This window comes from Harpia harpyja, chromosome Z, assembly GCF_026419915.1.
Source record: "Harpia harpyja isolate bHarHar1 chromosome Z, bHarHar1 primary haplotype, whole genome shotgun sequence".
Lineage (NCBI taxonomy): Eukaryota > Metazoa > Chordata > Aves > Accipitriformes > Accipitridae > Harpia > Harpia harpyja.
In genome coordinates, this window is record NC_068969.1 from 48,372,164 (window position 1) to 48,392,643 (window position 20,480).

The following is a 20,480-nucleotide window of genomic DNA, read 5'->3' on the forward strand; positions in this document are numbered from 1 at the left end:
TCCCTATTTAATTTAGGAACTTCTTTCAGCATGTTTCCCCATCCTCCTCTGTTGCCCAACTAGTAAATTTTTCTGGGTTTTTTGCTTGATAATATGAGTTGTCTTTGCTTTGCCAATAAAAGAAAATGAGGAACTGAGCTCTCCGTGTGCTCTGTTACAGTCCAGATTGGAGAGAGAAGCAGAGTTGGGTTTGATTCCCAGTTTTCCATTTCATCTAGTAGGACAGGTAGTTAAAATTTCCCTGTAGCATGCTGTCTGGCAGGCAAGAGCAGCCTGCACGTTGCCCCACGTGCTGTTGGTTCTCATATGCGTTTCGACAGCAACATGTGCTTGTGATTGCATCTTTATCCCTAGTCCTTCTGTTTTTTCCAGGAAGACTTACCTCTCATAGTGGTCCTAGTAGCTCTCTAAAATTTGTGAGGTGCCTGTTAGACTTTACTGCCTCTTTTTCTATTCTTTCCAAATGTAGATTTAATGAACGTAATTGGGATGCAACCACTCCAGCCATATTCTGTTACGCCTAATAAATCTTTGTCATTCAGCATCCTCTCTGATTCTGTTTCCATGTTTGTCTGGCTCCTTATGGGTATAAATATTTCTGTGAATTAATAATTTTCTCATTATTTGCTTTTCATTTCAGAAATTTTCCATTTCTGCTTTTCTGGATGTGTTGAAGGTAGATGGGATTTGCAGTAGGTGAGAAAGTTTTTGTCATTTTCTGTTTACTCTTCTCAGCTCCTTTTCATTTATTTGCAAGGATGTGTGTGGAAATCTGGTCCAGAAGCCTGTGTGTGGAAACTCACCACCTGAGAAGGCAATTACTTATTTTGAAACTGGCCCTCTGTTTGGTATATCTAAGTGACCTTTCCCTGTGTTCATCGTCACCTTTGGGTGACCTTGAGATGAAAGGTGAGCAAGTTTTGCACGTCCCTTAGCTTTGAGAGTTGAATTAGTCCTGGAGGGACCAAGATCTGCTGTAACCTGCAGCTCCAAGGAAGGGTGTGCATGCTGATAACCATGAAGTAGCAAAATGCAAAGGGTTTCACACACCAGACTGTGATGATTTATCTGGCATCCTCTCTTGGGAAACTGACCCTTTGCTCTCTGAGGAGAAAATCCTGTTTAAAGAAGGGCTGTGGCCAAGACAGCCAAACTTGGGGAGACGAGTTTGGACCTAAGGCTGTTTAGTGAAGGTACTGTGGCACTCGCAGCAAAACCTTGTGCAGAAGAAATAATATGGGCCAAATTTTCTAACAACAGAGTCAGTTTTTTTCCTCCATAGAAAGAAAAAATCACAGAGAAGCCTGTGTTTTTAAAATTATTATTATCATTTTTATTTCTTATTCCGCCCCCAAAAGCTATTGTTGAATAATTTACTGTATAGTCCTAAGATGGGAATCATTTAGTTGACTATCTAAGCTATTTTGCTATGAAAGGAGATGTTTGTGGTTAATCACTGTGCTCTTGGCAGAAAAGAGAAGGTTATTGCTCTTATCTTATTGCTGTGCTCCTTGAAGAGTATTCCTGGTGCTGGGCTCATTCCTACCTTGGCTCTTGAGTTGCTTTTTTTCTTTTCCAAACCACTCCATCCTTGCTTTAAAGGGCTGGCAACATAGACTTCAGCAGTTGCAGTAGAAATTCTGTAACATCTGCCTTTCAAACAGATGATTTTTTTTTTTTTTTTAACACAAACCCAAGATATTACAGCAGGATTAAGGACCCACAATCTGTCATTTGTGGTGTACTGCCTTTACTGGAGTTAAATTCAGCTAGACTATACAATCACATGACAGTTATATAGCTTTAAAAAATGTGTGAAATGCTAGGTTTTATTTTAAAGGCAAATAATTCATTTAGTGGAGATATTTTCCCTCATCACAAACATGTTAAAAAAAAAAGTTAAATACGTAAAAAGCATAACATCCCACCTCTGATCTTTTTTTCACGTTTCAGTTATGGACCATTTGTCTTAAGCCAAAAAGAGATAAAGCACATCTGACTTTTATGTCATTTGCCTTACCCACAGGAGCTGCTTTGTCATGTTGCTAGCATTGTATAGATCATTTGTACCAGAGAGGAAAGAACCAAGAAACCAATGAATTGCAGCTGCTTTTAAAAAGGAGCTGAAAATCAATACTAAATTATTGTTTTCTATAGAAGTTTAGGTTCCTCATGCATCCCTTCTGACATGTGGATATAGCTATAAATTAATTTAGTTTCAGTAAAGAACCTAACTTTCTCTGGACTGACTAGCTGACGTGCACTAGTGATATAAAAATAACACACCTTGGCAGGATAGCTTTCAAGGAGTGCAAGTTATTTTTATAGTTTAATGAGATATAGGCCCATATTTCCAGAGGGATACACAGTGAGCAGAGCACTCTATAATTTACCGCTGTAAAATGATCAGGATTCATGCTGTCTGTAAAACATGAAAAACATTCTTCATTCCTTACCAATTAGATCATAGTTACAACTCTCGGCTCCTTTGAGCTTAAAAGAAAATTCTAACTGCTAGACATAAATGAATGCTGTGGTTAAATTAAACCCTTCAAGAGCCCAAACAGGCTTGAAAGAAATGCCTTCTGGATGTTATTAACATGCATATTTAAGTGCTATTTTTAAAATTTAACTGCAAGCCATAGCAAGCACAAATGTTTATAATAGCTATTTCAGAATTGAAGCATTACTTTGAAAAGCATTTTCATTGCTCCTAATTTCTTCCCAATAATTTTATTTCAGTTTTTACTATTGCTGATTTTTTTTTATTTTATTTTTTTGCATGTGATGACAGAAAACTTGCACTGAAGGCCTGAGATATATTTTTCCATCCTTGAAATGATGCTGCCTTAAAATATGTCACATACCAATGCAAGGCTCAATTCCTCAAACACGTCTGATTTGCTGAATGAGCAATCCTATTTATTTCAGTGGGACCTCAATGTAGGAAAGGTAGATGCACATGTTTGCAGAGTCAGTGCTTTGGTCTTGTGCTTCAGTTTACGGATGTATCTGCTCACAGCACAAAATTACCTGTGGCTTGTCCTGCAGCATAGGGAGCACAAAGCAGTGTGGGGGAGCAGGAGGCAAGGAAAAGAACAGATAGCAAAGGGGTTTGGTTTTCTGTGACAGGTTGCTGGTGTGGTTAATCTTCTCTGCTTCGGTACTCCACATTTTCAATTCTTTTGCAATTTGGTCACACTGACAAGCCACAAACACTGCTTGTTCCTTACAAGAAACGTTGATTGCTAGACAGAAATGAATTCAGGGATGGCTGAGAGGTGACCTTGCAAGACTTCAAAATATCAAAGTGTGTCATTCTAATATGCCTGATAAAAGTGTCATTTAAATATCCATGGAAACTGGCTTTCACATTCAGCTCAGGGGCTTTGGTCATAAACAAAATACTGGACTGTGAAGGGATTTCAAAGATATACCTGGTACATTTGATCTCTGTAGCTAATTCTTTCCCTTAATTCAGTCCTTTGGAAGGCTATTGAAGGTGCAGCTAAGCTAAACGTTCAGTGGGAGCGCTGTGATCTGTTTACTGCTTTGATGTTCTCTATAGGCTACTGCTTCCTGTGAACAAGGAGTGCATGGGAAAACACACATGAATCCCCTCCTCTTCACTTAAAAATTAAAAATGCATTCATCTCTGCATATGTCTATATTTGCATGTAATAGGTGGGAAGCAAGCTAAACAGTTCTATATTGCCAGGGAGGTATTTAAAACCAGGCAGCAAAATCAGTAAGGATTAGTGTCCCATTTTCGCTGCAAGTTTGGAAATGTGTTTATGCTGTGCACTGTCATTGTGATCATCTCCAATGTTTTAGTTACATAAAGAGTATTTAAGTATAGGTGGTTATTTAACTAATATAATGAACTATGGAACTGTTGAGATAAGAAGTGAATTAAAAGACATGAACAGTACATATTCTTTGTTTTCTGATTTTGCACCAGCTGAGTGAGACAGCTATTTTTCCAGCCTGTGGACAAAGGTTACCATATCATTCAATACAGCCTTTTAAAGATCATCACTGTAGAAGTGAGAGTTATCCTTTTATTACTTTATTAGCTTGTTTAGCAACAGAATACTGGTAAAATGACAGTTGGTTTCTCTCATTGTTAGTATAAAACATTTTTTCTGCCTTTTAAAATTTCACCAAAAGTCTTTGGGGAATTGATCATTATATCTAAGTATGCAATGCTATGAGAAAATCCCTGCTATTTTGCTGTTTTTCCTTGGCTTCATAATTATTGAGTAGATTAGCATGCAAAAAAACCCCCAACAAAATGAAACCCAGTGTTTTTAAAGTACTTGACACCTTTTGTTTTAAATCTTAATCAGGACTTCCAGGTTTTCTAGATTAATTAAACAATATCTTCCTAGATTTTTGGTCTTTTTCCAATACTTCAATGATTTTATTTTTATTTTTTTTAGGCTTTATGCCACCTATGACATACAGGCCTTCAGCAGTTTTCTTGAGAATGTAAAAATGACAGGATCCTTTTCACAAGATGCTCTTTTTTATACAAGACAAACATAAGTATAAGAATGTCATTAAATTGGAATAGCTGATTTGGAATAACTAATGAAGGACACTGTTACTTTTATGTGAGAGTTTTAAAGCATTTTTAAGTGCAAGTTAATTGAGCCTACTCACACTCTTTGGGGTGAAGAGTTAATTAATATTATCCTCTTCATCACAGGCCCCAGCTGTGAACAGTCCTGGGCCTCTCCTGGACAGTAAAACCAAGCAATAAACAGCTGTGTGTTTTGTGACTAGATGGGACTGAAGTTTCCTTTGAAGATGTGATCCTGCTGACCTTATTAAAAATACAATGCAAGGAGCTACCTTGGAGCAGGTGAGAAAGTCCTGGGAAGACTGCTTAAGATAGACAGCTATATACAATTTCTGTTCACCATTGGTCTCCCCTGGTGAATTTTCCTGTGGGTACCAAAGTCATTCCTCTCTATCACGCCAGCCCTGGCTGTGTGGCAGGGCTTGTCACTGCAGCAACAGCAGTGAGAATAGCAGAACCACATGTTCCTGTTGCAGGTGCTCAGTCCCAGGTCATAGCCTCATCTTCAAGGACAACATGTTTTTGCCAGCATGTTGATCTAAGAACAGGAATGGTCATAGCATGGGCACAAATTCCCTTCTGCAGTAAATAAACTGCTGCAAGGACAAAAACATCCAGTTTCCAAGAGTTTCCATCTCTTGTCTTCCTCCTGTGTACAAACATCGGACATATGGAGGGAGGGAGGAAGGATAGGAGATGGAAACTGTCATACAGGTAGCAGCACAATGAATGTAAATTAAATTTCTACCTCTGCCAGGACTGATACAACAGAGGAGACTAGGAAGGTTTTAGTTAAGGAAAGAATCTAGTCATGGGCTGAAGTAACAAAACATATAAAGCCTATTGTCTTTCACTTAGCTTACTTATTTCAGTTTCCTTAAGGTGTGGGAGACAGAGTGCAGTAATCTACAGAGAAGTCCCATAACATGGCCTGAATTGCATGGTAGCTGTGTGCAACATGAGGTTTGACTTCACTCTGTGTAAAGGAAAAATGTCATGCCCTGACTCTTGGAGCAGAGGTGGGGAAGAAGACCAATAACTAGTAAATGCCAGGGGAAGTTTGTGACATGAGGGCTGATGGTAAATGGAAATAAGAAACAAACTGACTAGAGGTCTTTTAAAGATCTGACATGCAGAAATGGTGGGTGGAATATGGAAGGGGTTTGCCCATGCTCTTGCGTTTTGGAGAGCAGTCATGCCTCATGAAAAGGTCTAGAGTAAAAAGAAGTTTTTGCTCACTTTGGCTGTGGGGATAGTTTCTTTGATCTCCAACTTATTCAAGCAACTTCCTACTGCTCTACTTCAAAGCAGACTTTTGGAACTCCAGGGCATTTTGATGAAGTGTCCTCAAAAATGCTGTGCCTGTTGGCCGTGGTGGTGGTGGGTTCACAAATCATCAGATGATTCAATGCCACAGCCACCGTGGATGTTATGAATGGAAATGGAGCAATCTGAGGAGTAACCTTTGTAAATGTATGTGGTCAGTCATATATACATTATCACAGCTTGCTTTACACTGTCTCCTTGGGGAAGGGAAAACAAATCAAAGTTGCCTGAAACAGTGCAAATTGTGTGTGTGGGGACAGGGATGTGGGGGGAGGAATGTTTCTGATGTCCTAATCTAAAATAAATATAGGGTCAGACAAGGGAAAAAAATTAAGATAATGAGTTATCCAAACACTGGACAAAGCAGGTGTAAACTGATTGATCAGTCTCGTTTTAAAGGACACTGCGGACACACAGTAACAAAGTACAGTGCAGGGAGAATTTTGAAAGTGACAGAAAGAGAGGGCTTTAATGTTTCAGAACTCAGCAAGCTCAAATTAAAGATGATGCTCTTTTCTACCAACTGAGACTGTAACCGAGCTGCAGAGTTAGATCAGAGGGCTTGAGATATGAGGACTTTTGCATGCCACACAAATAGGGCTTTTTTGGTTTTCAGAAGACCCAGTGGATTTGGAGCAAGCCCAATCTGTCTCTTCAGTTAGCTAATAGACAAATCCTACCTGTGAGTGAAAGGCACTTAACCTGCTACATTTGTATTTGCAAGAAGGGAGCTGTGCATGGACATCTAGTCTTTGCATCCTGAAGTGGCCCTCCAGGGTCTCTGATATTGTCTCGAAAGGTATACCTGGTATGTAAGTGACGCCCAGTGTGTAAGTGAGTATGTGGCTTCCCTTTTCAGAAGTGTACATGTTTTAAAGCACAGCATCCTTTGTTGGCAATGTAGTCTGGCATAAAGTCTGCATAGCTGTTAAAGCTGCAAGACTGCTGCCCTGGGGCTCCCTGAGCATTGTGGAGAATTTGGTTCCTCTTTTCTTCTCCATTCATAGATGACTGTCTCGAAGGCAGTGTAGTGTGGGGACCTAGAGCTTGATCAGAAAATGACTGGAATAAATGACCTATTATAAAGTTTCCAAGAGGCTGTCACTTTGAGTTTGATTTTACTCCTCCCTGTTCATTCTGCTACTCACCTCACTCTCTCCTTCCCTGTCCCTTCCCGCTTGGTCCCTTTTCCACCGTTTTTTATTTTTTCTTCTTCTATTGCTGACATTCTCTTTTCTATGCCTCCTTCTTCCCTGCAGCCTTTTCTATGTCCTTCCTTTATCTTTTATATCCAGATGTCTTATTTAATCTACTCTCTTATTTTTTCATCCACATATCCTACCCTTTGAGCTTTTGCTTCCTATCTCTATTTAGTAATGACAGTTATCTCTTTATGTGAGGGGATTGGAGACGTGCAGTTAGGGGACATACTCTGTTACTCTCCTTTGCACACTCTCTCCTTGCTTTATTCTCTCAGCTACTTTTTACCAGCCTTCTCTTCCTACTCCTGTGCGACACATCCAGAAGCTCAGTCCTTTGCCAGTTTTTCTCCAGGAGGCTGTGGTGATTATTGATTACCATATTGTGGGAGCTTTTTCTTTCTTCACTTGGCTTTCCTAGTTTCTCCTCCATTTCTCCTCTTTCCCACTATTCTTCTTTACTTCTTATCCCTCCATTTTCTCTTCTTTCAGATGAAGTTTTCTTCACAAAAAGGGAAGGGATTGCAAAAGTCGGCTAACATGAACAACCCCATACCCACCCTTTACACACATTAAACTAACTGCACAAACCCACAGAGAGTCTAATGAGGTGAAAAACAGCAGGAATCTAGATTTCCCCTGCCTGTCTAGAAGTTCTTTGTTTGCCAGAACTCTGACTTCTGGTGAACAGGAGGTTTAATCTCTAAGTACGAGTTTATTTGCAATTCATGAATTTCTTTGTGAAATGGACATCTGAAATAGTTGAAGGATGCTTCACAACGGGGTTGGGGTACTGTAGCTGAAGTTCAGTGTGGCCTTGGACCACTTCTGAATCATGAGTTTCCTTTGTCCAAAGGCTGATTTTTGTTCTGTGATTCTATTTCATTCCTGTGCTGCATCTTCTGTATTGTCTGTGAAACCAGGTGGTGAGGGCCTTGATGATTTTAATGGAAAAGTGAAGGAGCTGGAGGGAAAGCAGTAGGCAAGACATTTTTTTAAAATGCATAACTTGGATGGTACTTTATAAGTCTCTCTACTATTGAAGTTTATTAGTTTTTTGGTTGGGGGTTTTTTTGGTTTGTTTTTAATTTTTTTTTTCTTGTTTTCCTAATCCTTAAAAATAGAGGATGAGAAATATTCTGGTAAGGTCAAGAGAGGAAGTCTGCAGTAGCATGGCACGCATAGTAACTTCTAGTAAATTACAGAAATGTCATCATAACTGAGTTGGAAACTTCTACTAGTTAGAAAATTTTCCTCCTGTGGAATCACCAATAAATCGAGTTCTTCTTGTGTATATAAGTGAAGCAAAATGTAAAAGAGAAGGAAGCCAGAAGCAGTAAAAACACAAAAGATGAACTGGGGCTCTCTGCTATTGAAACATTGGTCTCAGTACTGATCTAGTCTTCATTTTCTAACATAATATGTAAATAAGGGGCTATATATGATACTGGTTTGTAAAACCAGTAAGTTTTTTTATAAAGTGATTCCTTTGTTTTAGCTACAACTCCAGGGCAAATAGTAACCTGCTATGTCATGCTTTTATTCCCTTTCCCTCCCTACTGCTTGGTGGCAGGAACAAAACCTCAACAGGCAGTGCATCCTTTCTTTCTTCCTTGGAGTTAGTTGGAGAAAGGTGAAGAATGAAGGGTCTTGGTGCTGTATCCCTGCAACTAAATGGATGTGGGCAGTAGGACTTTTTCCCTCCTCAGTGCAGAGCTGGGAAGGAACCATTATCTTCTGGACTAGCATAAAATGCTACTCTTGACTATGGACAGATAAGCAAATTCATCCTTCCTGTGAATGTTCATTGACTTCTCTAATGACTTCAAACACAACCTCGAGTTGCTGCATATCAGCTGAACTGCAGTAGGTGGCTGTATGCTCGCTTCCAGCTGTTGGCAAAGTAAGGTAAAAAACCTTTTCTTAAACTTAAGTAAAAGAGATTTAAATTACCTCACATTTGCAGTAGCTAAGAGCCAACATACAGCTTATTACACTAGCGCAGCTGATAGGGAATTCATCATGCTACTGCAAATCGATCATGTAACTGACCCCTTCTGTAATGTCTTACAGTGATAAGACAGATCGTAATGGGATTTGATGTGTTATCCAGGATATCCTGGTAAAAACACCTAAAAACTGAAAGTAGTTCATGGTACAAAGGGCAACTTCATTAACTTCATTCCACAGGTAAGGAAGGAAAGTAGTCCCTGTAACAGGGGAATGAACTAGGCTGCATTAGCAGAGGCAAACTCTGCTTTAGCTTCACTAGCAAAGTCCTGAGCCAGCAATTGTTTGGTGTCATGAGAGCTCTTTAGTCTATACAGCCCTGGTTACACATCTATGTAGTCATCCTTAAAGCTCCCCTAAAAAAAAGGTGGTGCTGCAGCTCACTAGTTTCTAGCAGCAAGTTTCTGAGGACTCTCAAAATTATAAGATATTTTTGTCATTCTCTGTCATTCATTCTGTCTAAACTGATCTGAGGCAGCACAGATTTTAACATGAAGAAATAACCTAATTTCAAGACAGTGAGGTTTTTAGGCATAAGTGTATTGCCTCAGGCTTGTGAAGTTACCAGCAATCATGGAAATTTGGCTGTTTTTCCTCCAGCTTGGCTGTCTTTCTCCTCCCATTGGTGGGGGTTAGGAGTGATGCTACACTGGGATTCTCATTGCCATCCACCATAATCAATGTCTTTAATCAGTGTTGTTCTGCTGGCATCACACATGGAACAGAGCAGAGTGTCTGGTGAGCACAACACAGAGACTGGAGGAAAATGAGGAAGGGAGGGGGAAGGAGGCAGGGAAGAGGGTGGGAACAAATTCAAGAGTCAAGCTTGAAAAAGCAGAAAAAGTAGTCTTCAGGTATTTGTTGCAATTCAACAGGAATGTGGTTAGATTGTGCACTTCATGTTTTCTGTCTCCATGAGCACTTCATCATTCTTGTTTTATTGGCATCAGTGTCTGCAGCAGCATGTGTTTGAATTTGATGCACTCAACTATTCACTGCAAGTATAGTCTGAAGCAAACTAATGATGCACAGGGTAGTTAGCAAAGATGGACACTCACAGAAAACCTCACAGAAAACTACTTGAAATTTGGTACTGTATTCTGTACTGGAGGTTGATTTGTGATCGCCATGCAATTTTCAGACTATCCTAACAGTGAAAATAATCACAAGTTTCAAATAACAAAATTAGCTTAAAAATGCTGTATTTTACTGAATAAAATTGTACCAGAAAAAGTGTAGTGCAGTAACTGGGTTAATCATAGGGGATTACATTGAGGGAGAGGACAAGTGAGCAGAAACACAAGAAAAAACTACATATAAATGAGGAAGCTGGAAGTAGAAAATATTGACGACAAACATTTGTCTTAAATTTCTGTAACAAAGCAATGCTTCTGGTACCAGTACCTGTTATAAGACTGGAAGAATATGGGTGCCTAAATTATCACTCTGCTTGGACTGTTAGAGAGTTCATGGTGTGTCATTAAATATACAGTTCTACCAGTCTTCCCAGGCCACATCTAATGAGCAAAAATTCTTCCTCTCTGATCTGCACCTCAGTTCCTCAAATTTCTACCTCAGGTCTTCTGTCAGCCATCTGCTAGTCAATGAAAACAAGCATTAAAAAAGTCCATTGGACACAAATCTTCATGTAAACTGAATTTTTTATGAGTCCTTCCCAGATCACAAGTGGCATATTGATATGCTGTTCCTATTGTTAGTCACAGCATTTTTGGTTTTGGCCATATTAATGTTTCTTGCTTAAATATTTGTACCCTTTTTCTTTTCAAAAAGTGAAGCTCAATTATTTTTGTTTTAGCAATCAGTGATTGATTTGGTGAACTAACACCAGTTCACTGCAATTACTTTAGCTCAGCAGCAAATGGAAAAAAGAGCCTCTGTATTGATGCTATGTGCCAAGTAGATTATGCTTCTTTAAAGAGATGCATTGTCTTGCTCTTGTATGCAGAAGGATGATTCAAAATTATTTCATTACATATCAAAGGCTTTCCTCTGTCTTTAGATCTTTATCAAATACTTTTGTGAGACACTTTTAGAAGGTTCTGGCTTAGGGAAGGTAATAAGATGGTTCCCTTTAAAGAAAATCTAAACCCACAAATGAAAGAGTATGTGCTTTTGAAATGCCGTAAGAAGAGTTTTTATACTGATACAGAGGACTGGTCATGAAGAATCTGATCTGCTTAGAAGCAATTATCATTTAACAGTTTAAACAACAGCATTTACAGAACACGTTTAAAAAATAGCTCTCTATTTTACAGTTATAAGGCTGTAAAACTCTTTGAAATGGCAGACGTCTCACTTCTCAGAGTTAGAGACCATGCCTGCAGTATTTATAGTATGTTTCTTGAATGAAAGGTGTTTCACTTAGGAAAATGAACTTTATTGCAACATGTCCTTTCCTTAGGTGAATGCATAAAGAACCAACCCATTATTTTTCAGCCATTGGATAGGACATTAAAAGGGATAGAGCTAGGAGTAACAGCTAGAAATTTTTTTCCCACTAGTTCCAGGTTAGCTTGTAAATAGTTTGGATTTGTTGTGTTCCTCAGCTGACTATGTACAGGGGTTAGAGTGGCTGTGAAGAAGCTGTATGGTCTAATAGTCTGTGCATGAGTTCCAGGATAGGTGTTGAATCAGTAAGCATACCTATGTCTTGTTCCCACTTGCAGCTTCATTAACCTCAAAAAAAGTTGAATGAAGTAGAATAGGGTCATTGATATCTTTTTGCTATTTGCATTTAATGGACATGTTTCAAATTTTGTTGAATACATAGCTTGTATTTTTTCATGGATACTTAATTCTTGTTTAGGTTGTGTCTGCATTATCAGTTTGGTTTGGAGCAGCAGCATGATTTTGTTGGGTCTGTAAGTGGTTCCGAGAGCACAAATTTTATTCCTGTCAGGAGAAGCTGACACACTTTCACATGCACTGGGGACAGAAGGTGTCAAATCCATGTGTGGGACACTAAAGTCTTCCAGGGGTGACTGACACATGCTCATCACTAGAAGACTCTCAAACCCTTGAGCACCTGTGAAACAGCAAGTAGTTCATGTACTACACGGAGGGCATAGGCTGTGCGCGCTTTCCCATTTGCTGTTGACTGCCAGCCTGCTGCTGAGTATCCACCAAAGGGTACACCTTTCTGCAGCCCCTTCCTCAGCTGCCTAGTTTTCTGATAGAAAGATGTTTCCCTGCTTTGTGCATCCTACCTTTTGCTCCATCCCTCCTTGCTGCACTTTTTTCTTTTCTTCCATTTTATTCCTGCCCAATTTCTTCTTAAAATGGATTGTGCCATTTTGATAGATACTCCTTCCACACAGCATAAAATTCAAAGAGCAGAAGTCTAATGGGAGACTTTTATTGCTGTCCTCAACAAACTCATTGCAATCTGCAGACAAGACAGAGCCAGACTGTTCTCAGAGACATGCAGTGGTAGGATGGAAGGCAACAGTTATATGTTACAGCAAGGAAAATTCCAGTGAGATACCAGGAAAAAATGCCATGAAGGTATTAAAACACTGAAGGCAGTTGCCCAGAGATGTTGTGGAGTTTCCACCATTGGAGTAATTCAAAGCTTGACTGGTCACAGTCCTGAGCACCTTGATGTTTGTTGGCCCTGCCTTGGTTGGGAAGCTGGATAAGGTGTCCTGCAAAGGTCTCTTCCAACCTGTATAATTTTATGAAAGATAAGTTCCCCTCACTCTTGAGCTTGGGTATGCTTTTGACTCTCCTTGAATCAGACTTCAGTGAGCACATGCCTTATTTGTCGCAGTCTGTGGCCTAACTAATGCTCACAGAGTAGCCAACATCTGTTTTCAGTCCACCTGAAGCAGTGGTAGCATGCCTTGAAATAAGACTGTGTTTTTATGTATTTAGTGTACAGTTGGAGGTATGTAAAACCAACCAACCAACCAAAACAAAACAACCCACCTGAACCCCCCCCAAACCTCAAAAGAAACCCAACCAACCCTTCCCTCCAAAACAAGACAAAAAAAAAGAAACCTGATCCCCCAACCTGCTACTTAGGAGAATTGCAAGATATGTGTGGACAGTACAAGGATAAATTTACTTCCAAACTCCTTTAAACTTATTACTTTTCTCAGCCTTTAATTTTACTGGATTTTTCAAAGACTTAAATTGAAGGAATGTGTCTTCAATGATTTGTAGGTTATATGAGCTACAAGTTTGAGATATGAAAATACAGGATACATATTGTCACTTTTAGCAGGAACATGGCTCAAAGAGAGCTTCCTCAAGAAGGGGGAAGACAATTTGTTTGTATGAGTTTTTATTTTGCTTAAGCCAGTATTTGGCATTAGCTTAAACTATACTAAAGTAAACCATCCTTGAGAAAAATATGTCTATACAGAGATTTTCAGAAGTTTAAATAGATGCATTTAAAAATCCCATGTAGTAAAGGCTTTGGTATCTCTAGAAGAGCCCTGAATCAGAGATAGAGCCATTAGATAAAAAGGCAGTTGGCTCAGATGGAGGCAAAGAGCAACACAAAAACATAGATATGGGATACAGAGTAATAAAATACATCAGCACCTGAAAAAGAGTTTACCTGCCTCAAAAGATGACTGCCAGCAGGAGAACAAAGTTCCTTACTTTTGAAGTAAAATGGAGAGATTTTGCTAGTATCATTGAAATCGAGATCTGCCTTAAAAGGCTTGTCCCAGCAAAGCTGTTAAGCATTTGTTTCACTTCAAATCAGTGAATAATTGCATTCATTTTTATGGACCAGGGCCAAAGAATAATTATGTTGAACTGATTATAAATGCAACAGATATTATGGCATAATTCCCACAATTGCACATACTGAAAATGATGAACTAGTTTTTCCTTCTTCTGCTGATTTTTCCTCCCAAAATGTTGCTGCTATATTTTTGCTTTCATCTCACCTGCATTTTATATGGTACTAGGGTTTTTGCTGCTTATCTTCTGACAAGTATGTTTTAAGACTGGGTGCCACACAATCACTTTTGGTATTTTGTTTGAACTGATGTCGATATCTGTCTGAAAGCTTTACTCTGAAATGTGATATAAATGTCCTTTGATTCCAGCGTATTTATATCTCAAACCATTAGTACCCGATGTTTCATTTTTGCCTTCTGATACTAGAAAAAGGCAACTTGGAAAATAAAACTTCTCAAATCTTAAAGGAATGAAAATATTTTTAGGGCTTTTCCCACAAGTATATATAAATGACATTTTAATAGATATTAACAAATAATTCTCTTGCAAATAAAAATAATTGCAAAAAATCCAGCTTTATGAGTAGTTCTCAGGCATTATGTTTTATGAAATGTCATTTTTTATAGATAATATACTTTAATGAGTTTGGGGACCTTACCATCTGTGCTATGGGAAAAATACTTTAATTTCTCTTAATTATTCCTGTGATTCATGAGTTATGACCTTTCTCAGGGACAAAAATAAATGCCAGTTCTTCCAAGAACAAAATGTGTGCAGTGGAAATACAAAACCTGCACAGTCGTATTAAAGCAACCAATGTCCTGAAATGAGTAGATCAGCAAAGGCACCAGGAAGCAAATATACTGCTTTCAGTTTGACAGTTGCAGTGGTTTGGTTTTATACTGTAGTGGATAAATATCCCAGTAATTAAGCAGGAATACCACAAACACTTAAGATGGAAATAACAGCAAAGTTGTGCTCTGGGATATCACAGAAAAAGTGAAAAACCACTAGAAAGGTGTTGTATGGTTTTTGGAGGTAACACACTGGGGACTATCTGGCAGCTGCTTGCTGAGTGTTGGTGCCCTTCTTTAGGAGCATCTTCCTCATGGCAGGATGAAGTCAGCAGCAGAGGCAAAGCAGAGGCTCCATGTTAAACATCTTTTATTTAGAAGAGACAACCACGGACAGTGGAAGAGCTGGCCAAGGCATATGACAGGTCAAAGCAGGGGAGGCTGGATGGGTGTTGGTTCTTGCAATGAAACGTGTTGTTTTCTTCCTTTGCAGAAGCAGCAGGTCATTATGTGTGGTAAAAACATTTGAATCCCTCCACCAGTTTTTCATTTGGGTAAAATGGGTTCTCTCAACTGCAAGTTTCTAATACTGAAATTGGAAGGGGACTACCTGGGCTGAGAGGGCACCTGTCCTGCGCAGTTGGTGCAGGTCTGGTCCTGCAGCAGTCTAGGCATGATTCTCTTCAAACTAGCATGTGAAAACAGTGTTGATGTAGAGGGATTTAGGACATCTCTTTCCTTCCTAACGTAGGTGTACCCTCTGATTTGCTTGTAGTGAAGCAAGTCTAAACACATTCCTCCCATCCTCAGGGCATTGCTGGAGAGCTGGGAGGAAAAATGAGCTTTGTATCCCACAAGACTCTGCCAGTGCCCAGGAATAACTCTGCTGTAGTGCCAGCAAAGAGAGCAAGGGCTAAGCAGAGCTGAGAGCAAGCTTATGCCCTGCCAGGGACTGGTCTTTGGGGAGAGGCTTGTGCCAGTCTCCAGGGCACATTGCTTTCTGGTCTGTCACAGTAGCTGTTATTCAGATTTCCTTTTACTACTCTATTCTCTTTTCCAAACACCTCTCATGCTCCATGGTACCCCCTTTCTGGTCCTTTCCATCTTCTGGTTACCTGTTTCTGTTTTCCAGCATATGCACCCCTGGTTGTGGGGTGTGAAGGTCATTGGGGTGGTGGAGACACAGGAGGAGCTCAATGGGGGCTGAAGCTGTCCCCTAGCAGAGGAGTTGCACATGTGTAACTGCATCAAAACTGGGCACATGCCATCTACCCCAGAGTCCAGCCACCAGAAAAATCCATTCTTGAGGCCAGCACTTCTGAAAACCTCAGACCTTGGACTCGTGTGATCTGGCTCACAGTCATCCTTCAGTTCTCTTAAAAACGTGTTTCTGGCTTCCCTACATGCAGACAAGGGCCTGGAAAGATGAATTTTAAAGGCTCCAGTACCAGAAGTTAAATAAAAAAATTTTGTAATTTTTAAAGATATCAAGACTTGTAAAAACACATGACACTTCTCATGGCTCAATTTATGATTCTTTGAATATTTGGCAATATTGCTCTTTGCAGGTAACCCTGTCCTTGCTTCTTTGTATTCATTGTCTAGCACTGAGGAGACTTATGTACCTTATCTACGGCAAGGGACATAAGTTCGATGTGGCTCATTCATTATATCTTTCTTTCCTTCTCTAGTTCTCTGTCCACACTGTCATATTTTCCCTTTCTCTGCTCTTACACTATTTAATGGTCTATTTTTCAGGTACTTTTCAAATACCTTAAGGAAATCTAAGTAAATTCTATCCACCCAGTTACTGCTAGCAACTCCTTTAAAGCACAAACAACTGATCTCAGAAGGACTCTGGTGTGATTTCACTTTTAAACTCTGCTCATTTGACCTTGCAGAATTAGTGTTATCCTGGTCTTGTACTGTTTTATCCTTAATTAGGCTCTCAGTCCATTTTCTTCAGAACGTAGAGATTTAGTTTATGAATCTATAATTTCTACAACACCCTTTGTTCCAGTTTCAAAAAGAAGTCCCTGATTAAGAATTTTCCATTTTCTGTGAACACTCACTGTTTCTATGGATGCAGCACATACTGTTTCCTTGCAAGTGTTGCCACTGCTTAACACTGTTCTTTTCTGAAATGTCAAATTACTTCAGTTTCTCAAATTTGTCAGTAATTTTCCTCCCCATAATTTAAATGTTTTCAGGGCAAGATTCCCTGGTTTGTTCTGTGCTTTGTGGTTAGGGATTTCCCTATCTTTCATGGTAAAATGGGGGTTATGGGCAGGAACAACTTTATTTCTAGTTTTAATTTCTGCTTTAATGAATATTTCTACCTGTCATTGCTAGGAGCTTTTAAACCTTCTCTTCTCAAATACATTTCTAAAAAATTTTGCTTTGATATGAACCCCTTTCTACTTATTTTCCACTTTTTTGTTACTTTATCATAATTTTCCAGGTCCAGTGTGCAATTCTAATGTTATCAGTAGTGAAAAAAGACAATAAATGCTTACTGGGGTTTGAATCAAGTTCACAGAACAACATTTAAACAATCTTTTTATATGGCTATCTTTTAATGGATCCTTTTTATATGGCTATTTTAAAGTTTCAGGCCAACTCAGGCAAAGGACTTCCCCCCGCCTCTAATTAATGAGTAAACATTATTAAGTCTGGTTTTGAGATTTGCCACACATTTTGTACTGGATATACATCTTTGACTCTTTACCAAGGTTTCTTATCACTTTCCTTAAAAGGAAGATTAGAGAAATTTTCTAAAGTGCTGAAATGTCAGTTTGCATGTTCAGGCCCCAAAACATAAAATTGAGTCCTAAATAATTTATTATGTCATTCAAATGTATTAGAGGTACTTTCATTTGAAGTTTTCCTTTGAAAGTAAGACGAAAGCCCGGCATTCTTGTCATTCTTCTGCAGCACATTTTTCTTGCCCATGGTATATAATTTGAACTCTGTCATCTGCTGCCCTTTAATCCTACATTCTTTTTCTTAAGAAGCCTTTTTTCTTCATCACTATGATCTCAAAATAAAAGGCCTCAAAAGATTATTTTAGTTTTGACTTAGAAAACATCTTAGCTTCTATTTTGGAGGAAAAAAATGCATAAGAGTTATTTTTAATGTTTGTGTCACTTTAGGAAATCAAGACATGAACTTCATTTTTATCATTTTCCTGTATAGTGACAGTTCCAAAACAAGCCTGTTCAATGTAGTCTAAATCTGGGATTCCTCATAAATATGCAGTACAAAAATATCATGCTGGTTGCCAGAAATGTTTGAACAACTTTGAGGACCAAACGTCCCTTAGGCTTAAGGACCCAGAACTCAAAACTGGAGTGCACGTAGTTAAAACTTACTCTATAATTTGATTATGCTATCAAGTGTATTTTCAGACTGTTGTGCTAGAGTTGCATCTGGGAAGACTTGTGAAAGAGAATTATATCAGACAATATAGCATCAAAATATTTAATGTCTTAAATGAAGTGAGGTTAAAAAATCAGACCAGATTAAAATATTTAGATCTTTTGCAACAATTGCCATGCTTTACTTCAGCGCACTTAAGCTAGCCTAATTAGTGGCTGATACAGCAATTCATGGGCACAGAGGAAATTCAAGGAACAAGCTAACTTTGGGGGGGGAGCAGCACAGAGCACTTTTCACAGGAGGCTTTCAAAGTGTTGAAAGAATATCCCCTCATTCCCTCTCTCCTCCTTTGCAGGTTGATGGGGAAGAAGGACAAGCTATACTTTTCCCTTTGCTGCTTCCTTTGAAAGGGGAAATGCATGCTTCTGTACATGGAGTCATCATGAGGAGGCTTCGATGAGAATATTGTTCACTGTAAGCACAAATAAAAACCAACATCCTCTGATTGTCAGCAAGTCCTTATTTTCTAACAATCCCTGGGCTAAAGCTTGCTATTGTAACTATTATTGTTATTATTCTTTTTAAGGCACATCAAGATGGTGCCAGTCCTGCTAAGTTTGGGGGATGAAATAAACATCAGGTAAAAGGAAGAGATACAACGTGGGCTAGGAAAACTCAAGTGATAAATCTGCCAGGATTCTGTTCAGAGGGAAATTTGTGTTTTAAGAATAAGATGTGAAAGGCTTGAAACAAATGCCAGGACTGTGATCATTCCATGAATCATCTCTGAACCTTTGTTATATACATGCCACCCACTTATTACCTAGCATGGTGTATAATTAGCTGGGCCTCTTGCAGAAAAGAAGTCTTACTGTGATTTTAGAAATATCCATTTCCAAACTGATTTCATTTACTGGTATCCACTTTGTTCCAACTATCTGGTCTGGAGATTAATTGCCCGTTGGCCCCATTGTCAGAATGACAGCATGAAAAGGGAAGCATGTGGTTGTAATAATAATGTGGTACATGTGTAGAAGGTCAGAGAAGCAACAGATTAACATTCCAGCAGATGATTTCCCTAGGGACAACTCTTGAAAGTATCAAAGGCCAAAGATCACGACACTGATAATGTGTCTAATGTTGTTGGCAAAATAGTTGCTTGAATTTGTCAGTTGTGGGGGTAATGCTTTTTCTCTTTTTTCAATTAGGTAGTGAATCCTGCTGTGAACACTGAAAAATTAGTTCCATAAATATTAGTCTAATTATATAGGTAGTAATGGTGTTTAAATCAACCAATTGTCCAGTCTCCATTATGTCATACATTAAAATGAAGGAAAGTAAAACTAATGGATTAACTGAAGAAGTTTTGAGACCCAAAATTTTGGCATAGAAAAGTTCAGGAAATGTGTGAAATCTTTGTTATTGCTGGCAGTGCACAATAGATGCTATGCTTCATTTCCACCACAGGAAGTGTAAAAGATGGGAGGCCTGTGTGGATAATAAAAGGCTCCTAGCCAAACTCAAACAAAAAAAGGAAGCATAAAGAGGGTTGAAGCAAGGATGAGTAACCTGGGAGGAATACAAAAACATTGTCTGAGCATCCTGGGATGAAGTTAGGAAAGCTAAAGCCCAAATGGAAGTGAATCTGGCCAAGGACATCAAAGACAACAAGAAGTGCTTCTGTAAGTACAAAGGTGACAAAAGGACTAGGGAGTATGTGAGCAAGTTGCTCAGTGAGGCAGTGGACCTGGTTATGCAGGGCATGGAAAAGGCTGAGGTACTGAATGCCTTCTTCTCAGTCTTTACTAGCAAGACTGGCCTTCAGGAATATCAGGTCCCAGAGACCAGGGGCAAATGCTGCAGCAAGAAAGAGGTACCCTTGGTGGAAGAGGATCAGGTCAGAGAATATTTCAGCAAACTGGGCATATGTAAGTTCATGAGCCCTGATTGGATGCATTCATGAGTGCTGGGGGAGCTGGCAGATGTCATTGTGAGGCCACTCCCAATAATCTTTGATCAATCATAGCAACTGGGAGAAGTATCCGAAGACTGGAGGAAAGTGAATGACATCCCCATCCTCAAGAAGGGCAGGAAGGAGGACCCAGGGAACTACAGGCCAGTCAGCCTCACCTTGATCCCTGGGAAGGCAGTAGAGCAGCTAATCCTGGAAATTATTTCCAGGCACATGAAGAACAAGAAAATCATCAGTAGTAGTCAGCCTGGCTTTACCAAGGGGAAAGGCCACAATGATAAAGGGACTGGATCATCTCTCATATATGAGGAAAGGCTGAGAAAGATGGGACTGTTCAACCTGGAGAAGAGAAGGCTCAGGGGAATCTCATCAACGTATATAAATACCTGCAGGGAGGGTGCCAAGAGGACGGAGCCAGGCTCTTTCCAGTGGTGCCCAGTGGCAGGACCAGAGGCAATGGGCACAGACTGAAACACAGGAGGTTCCCTCTGAACATCAGC

General features: G+C 39.4%; 1 long non-coding RNA gene across 2 annotated transcripts; it reads left to right on the plus strand.

Annotated features, from left to right (window-relative positions):
* Positions 1–639: 639 nt before the first annotated feature.
* Positions 640–18,513, plus strand: LOC128137184 (uncharacterized). 2 transcript variants are annotated; one of them, XR_008233590.1, is made up of 2 exons: positions 640–696; positions 18,364–18,513. It is a non-coding gene; the product is annotated as an uncharacterized LOC128137184 (long non-coding RNA). The 2 variants fall into 2 exon arrangements; XR_008233589.1 differs by lacking the exon at positions 640–696 and adding an exon at positions 4,720–4,867.
* The last annotated feature ends 1,967 nt before the right edge of the window (positions 18,514–20,480 follow it).